The 11,516-nt window shown below is 46.4% G+C and overlaps 1 protein-coding gene across 12 annotated transcripts in view; it reads left to right on the top strand.

The window, feature by feature from the left end:
* Positions 1 to 1,316: 1,316 nt before the first annotated feature.
* Positions 1,317 to 11,516, top strand: part of Syn3 (synapsin III) — a 450,181-nt gene continuing 439,981 nt past the window's right edge. For 8 of the 12 annotated variants that reach the window (XM_006513698.3, XM_030245098.1, XM_030245101.1 and 5 more), the window contains exon 1: positions 7,028 to 8,489. The gene's annotated coding sequence lies outside the window, so the exon portion shown is untranslated. Of the gene's footprint in view, positions 1,478 to 7,027; positions 8,490 to 11,516 lie in introns of those variants that run through there. The other 4 variants (NM_013722.3, NM_001164495.1, XM_011243462.3 and 1 more) reach the window with 3 other exon arrangements.

Raw genomic sequence — 11,516 nt, 5'->3', positions numbered from 1 at the left:
TTTCTCCGAATTTAAACCTTTCAGGTGAGAACAGTAGGGGCAAAGGGATTGCTTCTCCGGGGGCTGATTACTGTTTGTAGGCCTCTTTCATTATTCAAGGTTCATGCACAGAAATAAAAATGCTAAGTGGCACTGACCTCCAGGGCATGATGGAAGAATACCATTAATGGAAAAACCCTTGGTGATGTATACTGAGCACTGCTCAGCAAACACTGACCCTGCATTGAATCTGCACCTTTTCTTATATATAGTGCAATCAAACATAAGTACTCGTGCAGTAATTTGCCTGGCTTCTCTTCTAAACCTTTGTCCAACTCCTTCCTTCCTTAGAAACGGAAGGTTCTTTAGAATTCTTGTCCTGGCAAGAATTCCCCTTCCATTTTTCCAAGTACTTTTTCTGTGCACCTTTAACACCAGTGGTGTTTTTTTTTTAAATAACTACATTTATAGGTCTTTATATTGCAGCTAGAAATGGATGTGGTGTCACGTGTCTTTTAACTCAGCACTCAAGAGACAGAGGCAGGTGGACCTCTATGAGTTTGAGGCCAGCCTGGTCTACATAGTGAGTTCCAGGCCAGCCAGAACTACATAGAGAAACCCTGTCTCTAAAATCAAACCAAATACTGGAGGACAGAGAGCCTTAAAGGAGACCTGCTTTGAATTTCTGAGGGACCTTGAGGCATAGAAGTGACACATGAGACAGGGACCTGCCAAATATCCTCCCATTCTGTGCTGGTTAAGCTTTTCAATTGCCTTATTTTCCAATCTGTAATTTCTTTTAACCTTGTAGTCTTAATTCTCATCTCACAAATCTCCTCTATGGAGAGGCCTGGCATAGTCCCGACATCCCTTTTGTGTTCTCATTACACATCTCTATCAGTTTACAGCAAGCTGACATTATCTTTTGTTTGTGCACTTGTATGTAACCAACTCCTCCTCATGCCATCCCCAGCCAGGGTAAGAGCTTAGCTCCTTGTGCTTGTACTCCTATGACATTTGCTGACAGCTGACTCACTGGTCTCTCAGAAGCTCCTACTAAGGCCCAGGGAAGTCAGGTGACTTTCTCCAAGCTGGCTTCCTAGGATACTGAACTGCATTATTCACACTCCCTGAGGGGCATCTCAATCCTCCTGGGATGAAGAAAGATCGTCCACTTGGCCACTTGAGGCCAGCAACAGCAAAGCTTGCTTGCTCTAGCAACTTTCCCTACCTGGCTGGCGAGGGAAAGCCTAGAGACTGAGAAAGGAGGGGCTTGAGGGGCGGGCCTGGATGCAGGGCCCCTGTTGGCCCAGCCAATGGGCTCTCCGGCGTAGGGAGACCAGTCTGCCCAGAGGAGGCGCTCACGTACTGTGCAGGGCAGAGGCAGAGCGCGCAAGCTGCAGCGCTCCCGCAGATCCTGTAATTGGCGGCGCCAGTCCGAGGTACACACGGGCCACCGTAGCTGGCACTGTCGGTAAGCCAAGGCAAAGTGGAGTAGGTGGGTTTTCTGGCCTTAGGGAGCACTCACCCCGAATCCGAGCTGTTGGTGCGTCCTCGGGCAGTGCTACTTCCCCATAAGCTCTCTCTTTTGTTAGCCGAATGTTGATGCTGCATGTTGGTGGGGTGCAGGTGCTCCGTGAGCCCGGAGTGCCACCCTCCGGTCCCAGGCTGCTGCTGCCGGTCCCTAGCACTGGTCCCTGTAGAGTACCGGAACCCTGGGGCCCTCAAAGCTATGACTACTGAGGTATTCAACCCAACATCCAGACCTGTCCCGGAAAAGAGCTTCCTCTGGGAAGCTGAGACCACAACAGATACTGGTGCTCTGCACTGGATCCCAGCACCTGCTCTAGGCAGGTCCCTCAGGACCTGTTGCCTTGGGTCTGGGGCTCAGATCTGTTGCGCAGTCTTCTATTTCCAGCTATCCTGAGACGAAGGAAAAAACCTTGGAGGGTTTTCCTGGCCAGGCTAAGACTAACACTGCTGGAGCGCCCTGGTTATTTATTCATGACTTACTTGGCTGTAAGCCAGACACTATGCTCTCAGCTCTAGCGGCCTTAAAGGAATCTCAGGAGTTGCTGGGGCCTACCAGGGATGATAGGATAGGAGGGATTGCAGTGTGGTGTAGTGCAGACAGCAAGAGGTGGGTGGGTCGTGATGCAGCCTGGAAGACACACAGAGACTGGAGAGTTTGCCAGCCTGAGAGCTGTGGAATCAGAGGCATCAGGGACAGGAAGAATTTCAGGTAGATTTTCCCATGTGCAGACGAAAGAAGTGAAGAACTCAGAATCTCAGCTAATCAAACAGCAGATTGCACAGTAGAACCAGGACTTGCAGATGGGACCTAAACTGCAAGGTAGAAGGGGCTAGCCAAAAATGTACACAATCTAGAGATGCATGCAGCCTGACAAGTTTATCCTAGGACACGGGAGGCTGGGAAAGAATTCCAGCTGATCCCACAGCCACTCTGCTAGCTCTGTGGACAGTGACTGGAGCTGGCATCTTCAAGCTAGTAAGTTGTGAAAAGCTGGTTTTCAGGCAACGTGGCTGCAAATACTCTGGCCCCTTAAGGCTGACTATCTGACAGGGGCTCTGTAACCCTAGCTTCTGGGCATGAATTCAGGCAGGGAGATGCTGTCATGTGATGCTTGCTCCTGTCATTGTATTGGAAGCTGTGGCCTCTATCTTGTCATCGGGGATAGCCCTTGGGGAGTTGGATAGAGCATCTGTGCTCACTTTCTGATGCCTGGTCCCTGTGTGAGAACTTCTGCCTTACCTGGGCTTACCTTTCTATCTTCCAGGGCCAAGGGGCTGCTGTTTGGGTTGCCATATAGAGACTGGTATAGCGGCAATAAAAAAGGCTCCTAGGAAGTGAGACCAGAAAGCCACTTCATCTATTTGCCTTAAAGACATTTTTGACCTTGTGGGTCTCTCTCTCTCTCTCTCTCTCTCTCTCTCTCTCTCTCTCTCTCTGTGTGTGTGTGTGTGTGTGTGTGTGTGTGTGTGTGTGTGAGGAGATTATTTTACCTAGTTGTCATAAGCAAGGTTCCTTGTTTAAAAGGTCAGAGATGCTAAGCTAGTCACTTTTAAATTGTTAATTTGCCTTAACCTAGAATGCCCAAGGAATAACATCTCGATGAGGGATTGATGTCTAGATGAGACTGCCCTGTACGTACATCTGTCAGATAATGCCTTTATTTGTCAGTTGATTCATGGGAAGTCCTAGCTCATGGTGAGCCATGCTCCTCTCTGATAGTGAGTCCTGGATGGTGTAGGTATGGAGGAAGGACGCTGGACAGTAGGCAAGTGTTTATTCTTTCTCTGCCTTGCTTGTAGCTATGATCCGCTCCCACAAGTTCCTGCCAGCTTGACATACCCCCAAAATACGGTCTGTAGCCTGAACTTGTGAATTAAAATAAACCCTTTCTTACCCAAGTTGCTTTGTGATATTTTAGCACGGCAGCTGGAATGGACACAGAACTGGTGCATGTCTGGGTACCAGTAGTTGCTCTACCGTTCAAGTGAATACACAGTGGGGGTAGTGGGGCCAGGCACAGGTAGACACTGGTCCATGACGGAGGGGAAAAGCAGATTCAGGCTACCCTCTGAGGCTTTCGAAAGCCACACTAACCAGCCAGTAAGTATGGTGTGCCCACCGAGGGGTTCAACTTAAGGTGTCCCGTCAGCCAAACAGTTTCTAAACAGAGACACATATATGAGCTATAAGCAGTCAGAACTCCTGGCTGCTGGACATTAGGAGGTAACACGCATCTTGGTCTTGTGGGGAGGACGTGGATGTTTTTCTACGCCATTGATTCTCTGTGTCACTGTATGACATTGGGAAAAAAAATGAGGATGGTTTGGACTGGTCACTTAGAATGTTTCCCTGGCTTTTGAATTTCTTTACTGCCTCTGAAAGTACATGCTGAGCTCGGCGACTTATTACTGTGAGACATCTTTACTAATAACCCCAGTGACTAGAGACTCCTACCGAGTGCTTGTTAGGTATGTGTGCCCTCTCCCAGTTGCCCCACAACATGCGGTGTTATTCTCCATTTTTAATAAAGAAAACACTTTTATTCTCAGTTGGTAGCCATCTCAGTGTTTTCAAGCCCAATGGAGTCCCTAGGAAAGTGAGAGTGACAGCACCCATCATGGCATGTCACTTGTTACACTTTAAAAGATGCTCTTATTGATGAGTCACTCATTAATCCAACCACTTGGTAATCCAATCAATCTGTTTGGGAGGCTGTGCCACACAGGGAGATACAGGTCTGTCTGCTAAGGGAGGGAGAGTGGTGTGGTGAGCACTGTGGACTTTAAAAGAAAATATTGAAGGATGGGCCGTTGCTTTGTATGGCATATAGGAGAGAAAGGGTTTTTGTTTTTTGTTTTTTGTTTTGATCTCCCCTGAGTGACTCTAGTTCAATGCAGCCTCCTTGGAAAGACTACCCTGTTGGAAGTGAACACCTTCCTTCCCTTTCCTTCTCCCTTTACAGCACTTTTTAGTTTTATTCACTTCCCTTTATTGCTCTTCCTCACTACACCACAGTCTCCAGGCAATGCAAAGCTGCTTCATCCCTGCAGTCCAGCACTGTTAAGTGCATCCTTCTTCATTGCACGTATGGATGGATGGTTGAGCTATGGAAACTGAACCCAGAAATCCTTCCATGCTAGATACATCACCTACCCTGAGCTATGCCTCCATCCCAGCATGTATACCCGTATATCTGGAAGGATGAAATGAATGGTAGATTTGTTTCACAGGATTATCAGGGAAGGTCTCTCTCTCTCTCTCTCTCTCTCTCTCTCTCTCTCTCTCTCTCACACACACACACACACACACACTTTTTCTCTCTCTCTCTTGCTCTCTCACTCTCTCTCTCTCCCCCCTCCTTCCCTCTTTCCCTCCTTCTCAACTCATGTCTCTGTGCCTGTGCGTGATATTTATGTTGATACATGATACTCAGCAAAGCTACGATCAGGAAGCAGAAAGGATAGCTTGCCTGTGAACCATGAGGCAGAGGCAGCTCACTGTAGCGGAAACATCACTCAAGGGTTGCTTCAAGCCAGTTGAGATGCATTTGAAGTTGCTTGGCCTTGGAGGCATACTGAGTACAGATTTACTCAAAGCGCAACGAAGCTAGTGAAATATTTTAACCCAAGTAATGACCTAATATAATATAATGTTATGTGCTTGTTGATATTTTTTTTTTTTGGCCTTGCCTCCAAGAGGCGAGCTCTGTAAAGAAAGAGGCCAAGGTACTATAGTTAAATGAATGTATGATCTAGCTTAAGTTTTCACAGTATCCCAATAGCTACATCTATATTAAATAATGAAGTCTTGACACCAACTAGAAGTTAGGGGGTTACTGAGGTATGGGCGTCTTATGTAAGCAGAGGGAAAGAGCAGAAGGATTTGAACTATATTTTGACAGAATGGATAGGATTTGCTGCTATAGTTGATTGGAGATATACAGAAAAAAGAAACGTCATGACTGTTAGGCTTATGGTTTAGGATTGGCTTGATGAAAGATCTCTATCACAGGGTGAATGGATGGATGAAGTGTGCCATATGGACACAATGAACTGTTAGTCAGAAAATAATCAAAGTAATTATAATACATGCTACGGTATAAATGGACATTGTCAGCACTGCAAAAATATAAATAAAAGAAGGCAGACACAGGGCTGGAGAGAAAGCTTGGTGGGTAAAGTGCTTGCTGCCCAAGAATGAGGAGCTGAGGTCCGATCTTCACCCATGTAAATAGGCTGAGTGTGGTGGCGTGCACCTATAACACTGCATTAGCAGGAGAGAGCAGGAGCTTCCTGGCGAGGCAGCCTATTAGAAGCAGTGACTCCAGACTTGGAGAAAGAGTCTGTCTCAAAAGGTAGCGAAAGCCATTACACCCTCTATCCATAGCCTATGTACATGCAGTCCTGAGTAAGTGTGCAAATACATGCCTGCAGACACACACACACACACACACACACACACACACACAGAGAGAGAGAGAGAGAGAGAGAGAGAGAGAGAGAGAGAGAGAGAGAGAGAACGTGTACATAAAAAGCCAGAAGCTGCACAGTGCCACCATTGTCCATGTGTTTATATCCATAGACACAAGAAGGAAAACAGCATTTGACACAGGCTAAGGATGAGCCGGAGTGGGTGAATGGTGTCCTTTTTAGCAGTGATGAGGCTTTGGAACTAGGTGGAGTTAGGGATTTTCTACAGTATGAAGGTGCTAAGTGCCACAAAATCATGTTCTTCAAAGTGCTTAGTTGTGTGCCATGTAAGATCAACTTTTCAAAGGTTAGATGGATAGTATGGGTGTTTTGACAGTGGGGAGACCGGGGGAAAGCGGGCTGTTTGGGGTTGGACTACTGAAATGCACCACACATCCATGAGGAGCATGCATTTAATGTGGGTCTCTGGTCTAGCAGACAATCCTGGGCTGGGATGTAGAAAACAGTTGTCAGCTCTTAGATGTCAACCATGAAACACATGAATTCTTGTGACAAAGGATACAGAGGAAAACATTAACATGCTGGGCCATCCTTTAATGTGATACTCATGGCTTCCCTAGAAAGAAGGTACTGTGGTCCTTTTTTCAGACAAAGGAAACAAAAGTAAAACTGCCACCTCGATCAAGATGACCAAGATCAGACAGTTAACTCATGTGGGTCCCAGGCCTCCAGCCTTCTGCCTTTCTCATCCCAGCATGATGATCCGTTTAGAACTTCCACACAAGCCTTTCCCTCTGGCCCCATTCTCCCTGTCAGGCACGACTGAGTATTCATGCACGGCAGGCCCTGTTCTGAGCATATGTGGGTGGAATGGGTAGACACAGCTTTAATAGCATCAAGCTGATCCAGGAAACAAGCAAGCACAGTTCCCAGATGCAGGACCCAAGAAGCACGGAGAGAGCGCCACTCTCCCAGGTTTATATGTAGGAGAGGGATTCCTAGGGAACTTGTTAGTGAGGCTGAGGTTTGCAGTACTAGCAGATGGAATGAACTTGAGGGAGACAAGGATTTCTAGAACAGCTGGCAGCCTCTGAAAATACTCTGTATGAGAATTCACTTCCAGTTCTCTGTTCTTCTCAGGCTCTGGCACTTGAAGCTCATCAACTATATCAATAATTTCTGGGATCTAGCAGACCATGCTAGACAAATGCAAAATGCAAATCACATGGCCAAGCTTAACTTTAACTTCATGCTGGGCATAGTGGTTGAGGCCTTTAGTCCCTGAAGTCAAGCTAGAGGCCGCTGGATCTCTGTGAGTTCCACAGGGAATTAAGATAAGGTACGACAGCCTGGCCTTCAAAGTGAACCCCAGCTCTTGGGCAAATTACTTAGGTTTTCTTTTTGTCCAGTGTTAATGACTGACCTGAGACCTCATTCCGGGTAGGTTGGTACTCTACCATGGAGCCCAGCTGTAGCACTCTTTTTACCTCTTATTTTCAGACATGATCTCACTCTGTTCTGAAGGTTGGTCTTGAACTTCCTCTGTACTTCAACCTATCCTTGAACAAGCCATCTTCCTTCCTTGGCCTCCTGGGTAGCTGGAATGGCAGACCTATGCCAGGAGGCCTGGCTAGACCTTATTTGTGAAAGGAGAGACATAATGTCCACTGTTCAGAGTAGGACATGAATGAGAAGAGCCACCAAGTGTTGAGTGTATTATATAAGCTCAGAAAAAAAAATATCACCACCCTTGGCAAAGAAGAGTTCTAGGTGCACTGGGTCCCCTGTTTTTTTTATACTGTTGAAATAGATAGCCACATACCCTCTAAAGGTTGTGGTATGGATAATTTGAAGTGTATCACTATAAACTATGTGTTTAGGATGCCCTTCAGAGGAATCAGATTTAAAAAAAGAAAACAAGTTGAGGAAACACTGGTATAAACCAAATCCTTTTGGGTTTGATAAGTAGGAAAGGGTTAAGCATCTAGAAATAGGATTTTGCCTTTTAGAAATTATTAGCCAATGAGGGAGCTCACTGGTGATGTAATGCCTGGGGGCGGGCACTCCATTGGTTAAATGTATTGTTTCTCTGGCTTCACTGAGAAGCAGACCTGGAACAGAGGGGTTAATCATTCTTCCTCTCTCTCTCTCTCTCTCTCTCTCTCTCTCTCTCTCTCTCTCTCTCTCTCTCTCTCCCTCTCTCTCTCTCTCATATTCCTCCTCTCCTCAGTGTGAAGAAATAGCAGTGCTCAGCACACTGTTGGCATTTGCTTTCCAATAAAAGCCATACTCGCCTCCTGCCTCCCTCCCAAGTAGAGCACATGTTCCAGTAGTACTACAGAGGAGGACCTAGGAGGGGGTGGGAAGAGTGGGAGGTGGAGGAGGAGGAGGAGTTGTTCTTTAGATGAAAGAGAGCCCCTTTGCAGGGCTGTAGCCTCTCCATGCCACCTGGGATGGGCACGGCTCCACATGCCCCCAAATGAATTGTTTAACAGCCAACTGCTTCTGAGCATTGTTCAACCTGGAGGGATCCTCAGAACTAGGAGGTGAGCCCAAGGATCTGGGAGAGGGAGAGGGGCTGGGAGGTGAAGCGAAAGCTGCTGGGTAGAGGGAAGCAGCATCCTAGGCAGGGTGTCAGGGACCAGCTCTGACCAGTGGCTGTCACTGGCCTGCAGTGTGATCTCATTAAGGCAGGTCACCCTTTCTGAGTCTGTTTGCTAGGGTGCACATGGTTCTGGCAGGGGATGGCAGGCACTGCAATCAGAAGGAGCTGGGAACAGACTTGTCCTTGATGTAGCTTTCTGTCAAATGCTCCCTAAGGATAAATGCTTTGCTTTGAGAATCAAGCCAGGATGGGAGCTTATGTGCTAAGGATACACCTATAAAGCTGGCCCTTCCTTGTATTGTCTGTGCTCCCTCCTTAGTGCTCCACTCCCAGCAGACTATGGAGTAACATTTCTCCAGAAATCTCTGAATGCTCTCAGAGAGTTTATCTTGTTTGCTGTGAACCCCCAGGTCACTGACCCCTGATGTTCTAATGTGTCTGAATGAGTCTGGAGCACTCTCTGGCTGTTCAGGCTGGGTTGTCAGAGGGTAGAGAATGCCTGAATTCCTGTTATACTGTAGATAGCACAGTTTTAATGGTTTTCTTGTCTCTGTGTAATCAGGTATAGGTTCGTTGAGTGTTGCCCGAGCCAGAAACCCCACCCTCCCTGCCCTGAAAGCTTGCAGTGCACATGTGCCTGCCTCAGTGGGTAAACTAAAAAGAGCAGAGGTGGGCATACATGTGAGGAGCATCTGGGAACTGCTGCTTGCTGACAACTCTGAATCTCGCCTCATCAGAACTTTGAAGACATTCTCCCATCTCATACTTGCATCTCATGCACTCACTATGACATGATCTCCATGTTACACCCCCCACCTCCAAGCAGAGGTAAAAATTTCAGATACACCTCAGAATTTGGTCACATAGGAGAGGGGTTTCAAACTTCTTTAAGGAGCATGGAGCCTACAAAGGGTCCTCTCTGCATCTTGTGTAGCCTTTGGTGTCTGCCACCCTGCTCCTACGTCAGGCTTTATTGATGAAGAACTGGCACATCCTTGAGCTAAGTCACAAGATTTTTTTTCTGAGCCTTGGTTATTTTGTTTTCTTGTCATAGAGGTTGAAAGGGGCAGGAGGAATGGATTTTTAGAGCCTTTCTAACACTGGTGCTTGTGCCTTACTTAGTTAAGAGTGAACTTCAGAATGAGTAGGTGGGTTGAGTTTGATGGGTACACAATTTTTTTAAAGGGGCATGCCACCTGTGTTCCCTGAGTGACAGGGGAGTTGTCACAGTGGTTAAGCACTGGAATTTTTGTGCATTCCCAGGAATGGGCAAATTTACTCCACTGCACAGATATGTAAAGTCAAGGCTGTCACAAGTGGAGTGACTTGCCAAAGGTCATCCATTTATTGAATAATAAGGCTGATATCTAAACCTGTCCTGGTAGACACACTGAGGTGGCAGCAGTTGCAGGGATGAGGAGCAGGGCTGGAGATGGCAGCCTTGTCTGCCTTTGTTTGATTTTTTTTTTTTTGTTCTTTGTTCTAGAAACTGTGCCCCAACTTTGATATAGATCAGGCCAGCCAGATTATTGTGGATTGTCTGTTTTACAGCCTGAGGTACCTGCAGGAGATTGGAGTGCCCCAAATCTGAAAGAAACCTCATATTCTACAGACCTGGCCCCTCAACTTATAGCTGAGAAAATGCAGTACAGAGAAATTGAGTTGTCCTGTGTCTGTTCTTTAGTCCATAGATGGTAAGAATTGGGAACCATGTCTTCCTGTCTTAGGAGCTTCTAGTTGTATTGTTCTTATTTGAAGAGATTTTTCTTTCAGTTGAGGAGTTTGAGATGAACTTAATTTAATTATCCTTGCTTCCAGGCCTCTTTGTAGTTTGAAGACTGGAATAGACTCACAGACTACATAATCTGTACTTGACATTGTGACAGGTGTCTGAGGCCAATGGGGAGTGAGCAGCCATAATGAGAGGCCACAGCATTGTCCTGTAGTAGGCTCAGGACACAGGCCCTATTTCATGTGGACTTCTTTGCCTCCCATGTGAGAAATCTTCCCTCATGGGTGGATTGAGACCAATTCCCCGCACACATGGCTGATATACACGCCATGCAACTATACCAGCTTCGTCCACGGATGCTTTCTGTTATTTGTCTTTCCATCTAAGGCACTGCTTTCATGAGTGTAGCTTCCAGTTGCTGGTGCTGTATAATGGGGAGACAAATGACAATACATTGTATGACACCTGAGATTTATAGCCAGATCTAAAGCAAATGGAATCAACATTAAAAAGTACAGACACGTGACACTTTGCCCAGTCCACATGTTATTAAGAAAGCACCCAAAGGTTATCATAGGATAGAAACAGGCATTATTCTACAGAACTGGAGGACACAGCTCACAGGAATGGGTAGAAGTAGAGAGGAGAGGGAGAATATAGAGAGGCAGACAGAGCTGTCCAGCAGAGCAGTGTCCACCGTACATGCTCTTACTAAAAATGGGCAGAAATCCTGACAATAAACAGAACCCTATAACCTTCAACCTTCCCTTTAGGGCTCAGATTTCTTGGTTATTCTTCAGTAAGAATAAACAGGGGTATAGAAGGAGCACTCATATTCTTTAGGTCACAAGGCCATAGTATGAAATGAAGAACTGTATAGTCAGAAATACCTTTGAAAAGATTTTAGTCACCAAAAGCATGTATTGTACATGGCTTCTGTGTATGTACCCTTCAACCGCACTGCCTGTGCTGGTCAGTGCCTATGATACTGATCCCGCCTAAAAGAAGTAGAAAATCAAAGTCTGCATGTGTTTGTGTGGGGCTGCAGACTGATTTGTCTTTAAGGTTACTAACAGGTTCTGAGCTGGTGTGGCTGGAAGTGGGGAGTTCCCAAGCATCCTTGCTTGCAGGATTTATGTCATTCTCTTTGTGTAAAAAGCCCCAACACTTGCATGCATGCTGAAAGTGTTTTAGACAATCTTGACAACGAAATGACAGTACCTGTGGAAAACCCAA

This window comes from Mus musculus, chromosome 10, assembly GCF_000001635.26.
Source record: "Mus musculus strain C57BL/6J chromosome 10, GRCm38.p6 C57BL/6J".
Classification (NCBI taxonomy): domain Eukaryota; kingdom Metazoa; phylum Chordata; class Mammalia; order Rodentia; family Muridae; genus Mus; species Mus musculus.
The sequence above is the reverse complement of the archived record's forward strand: the minus strand, read 5'-3'. Positions and strand labels throughout refer to the sequence as shown.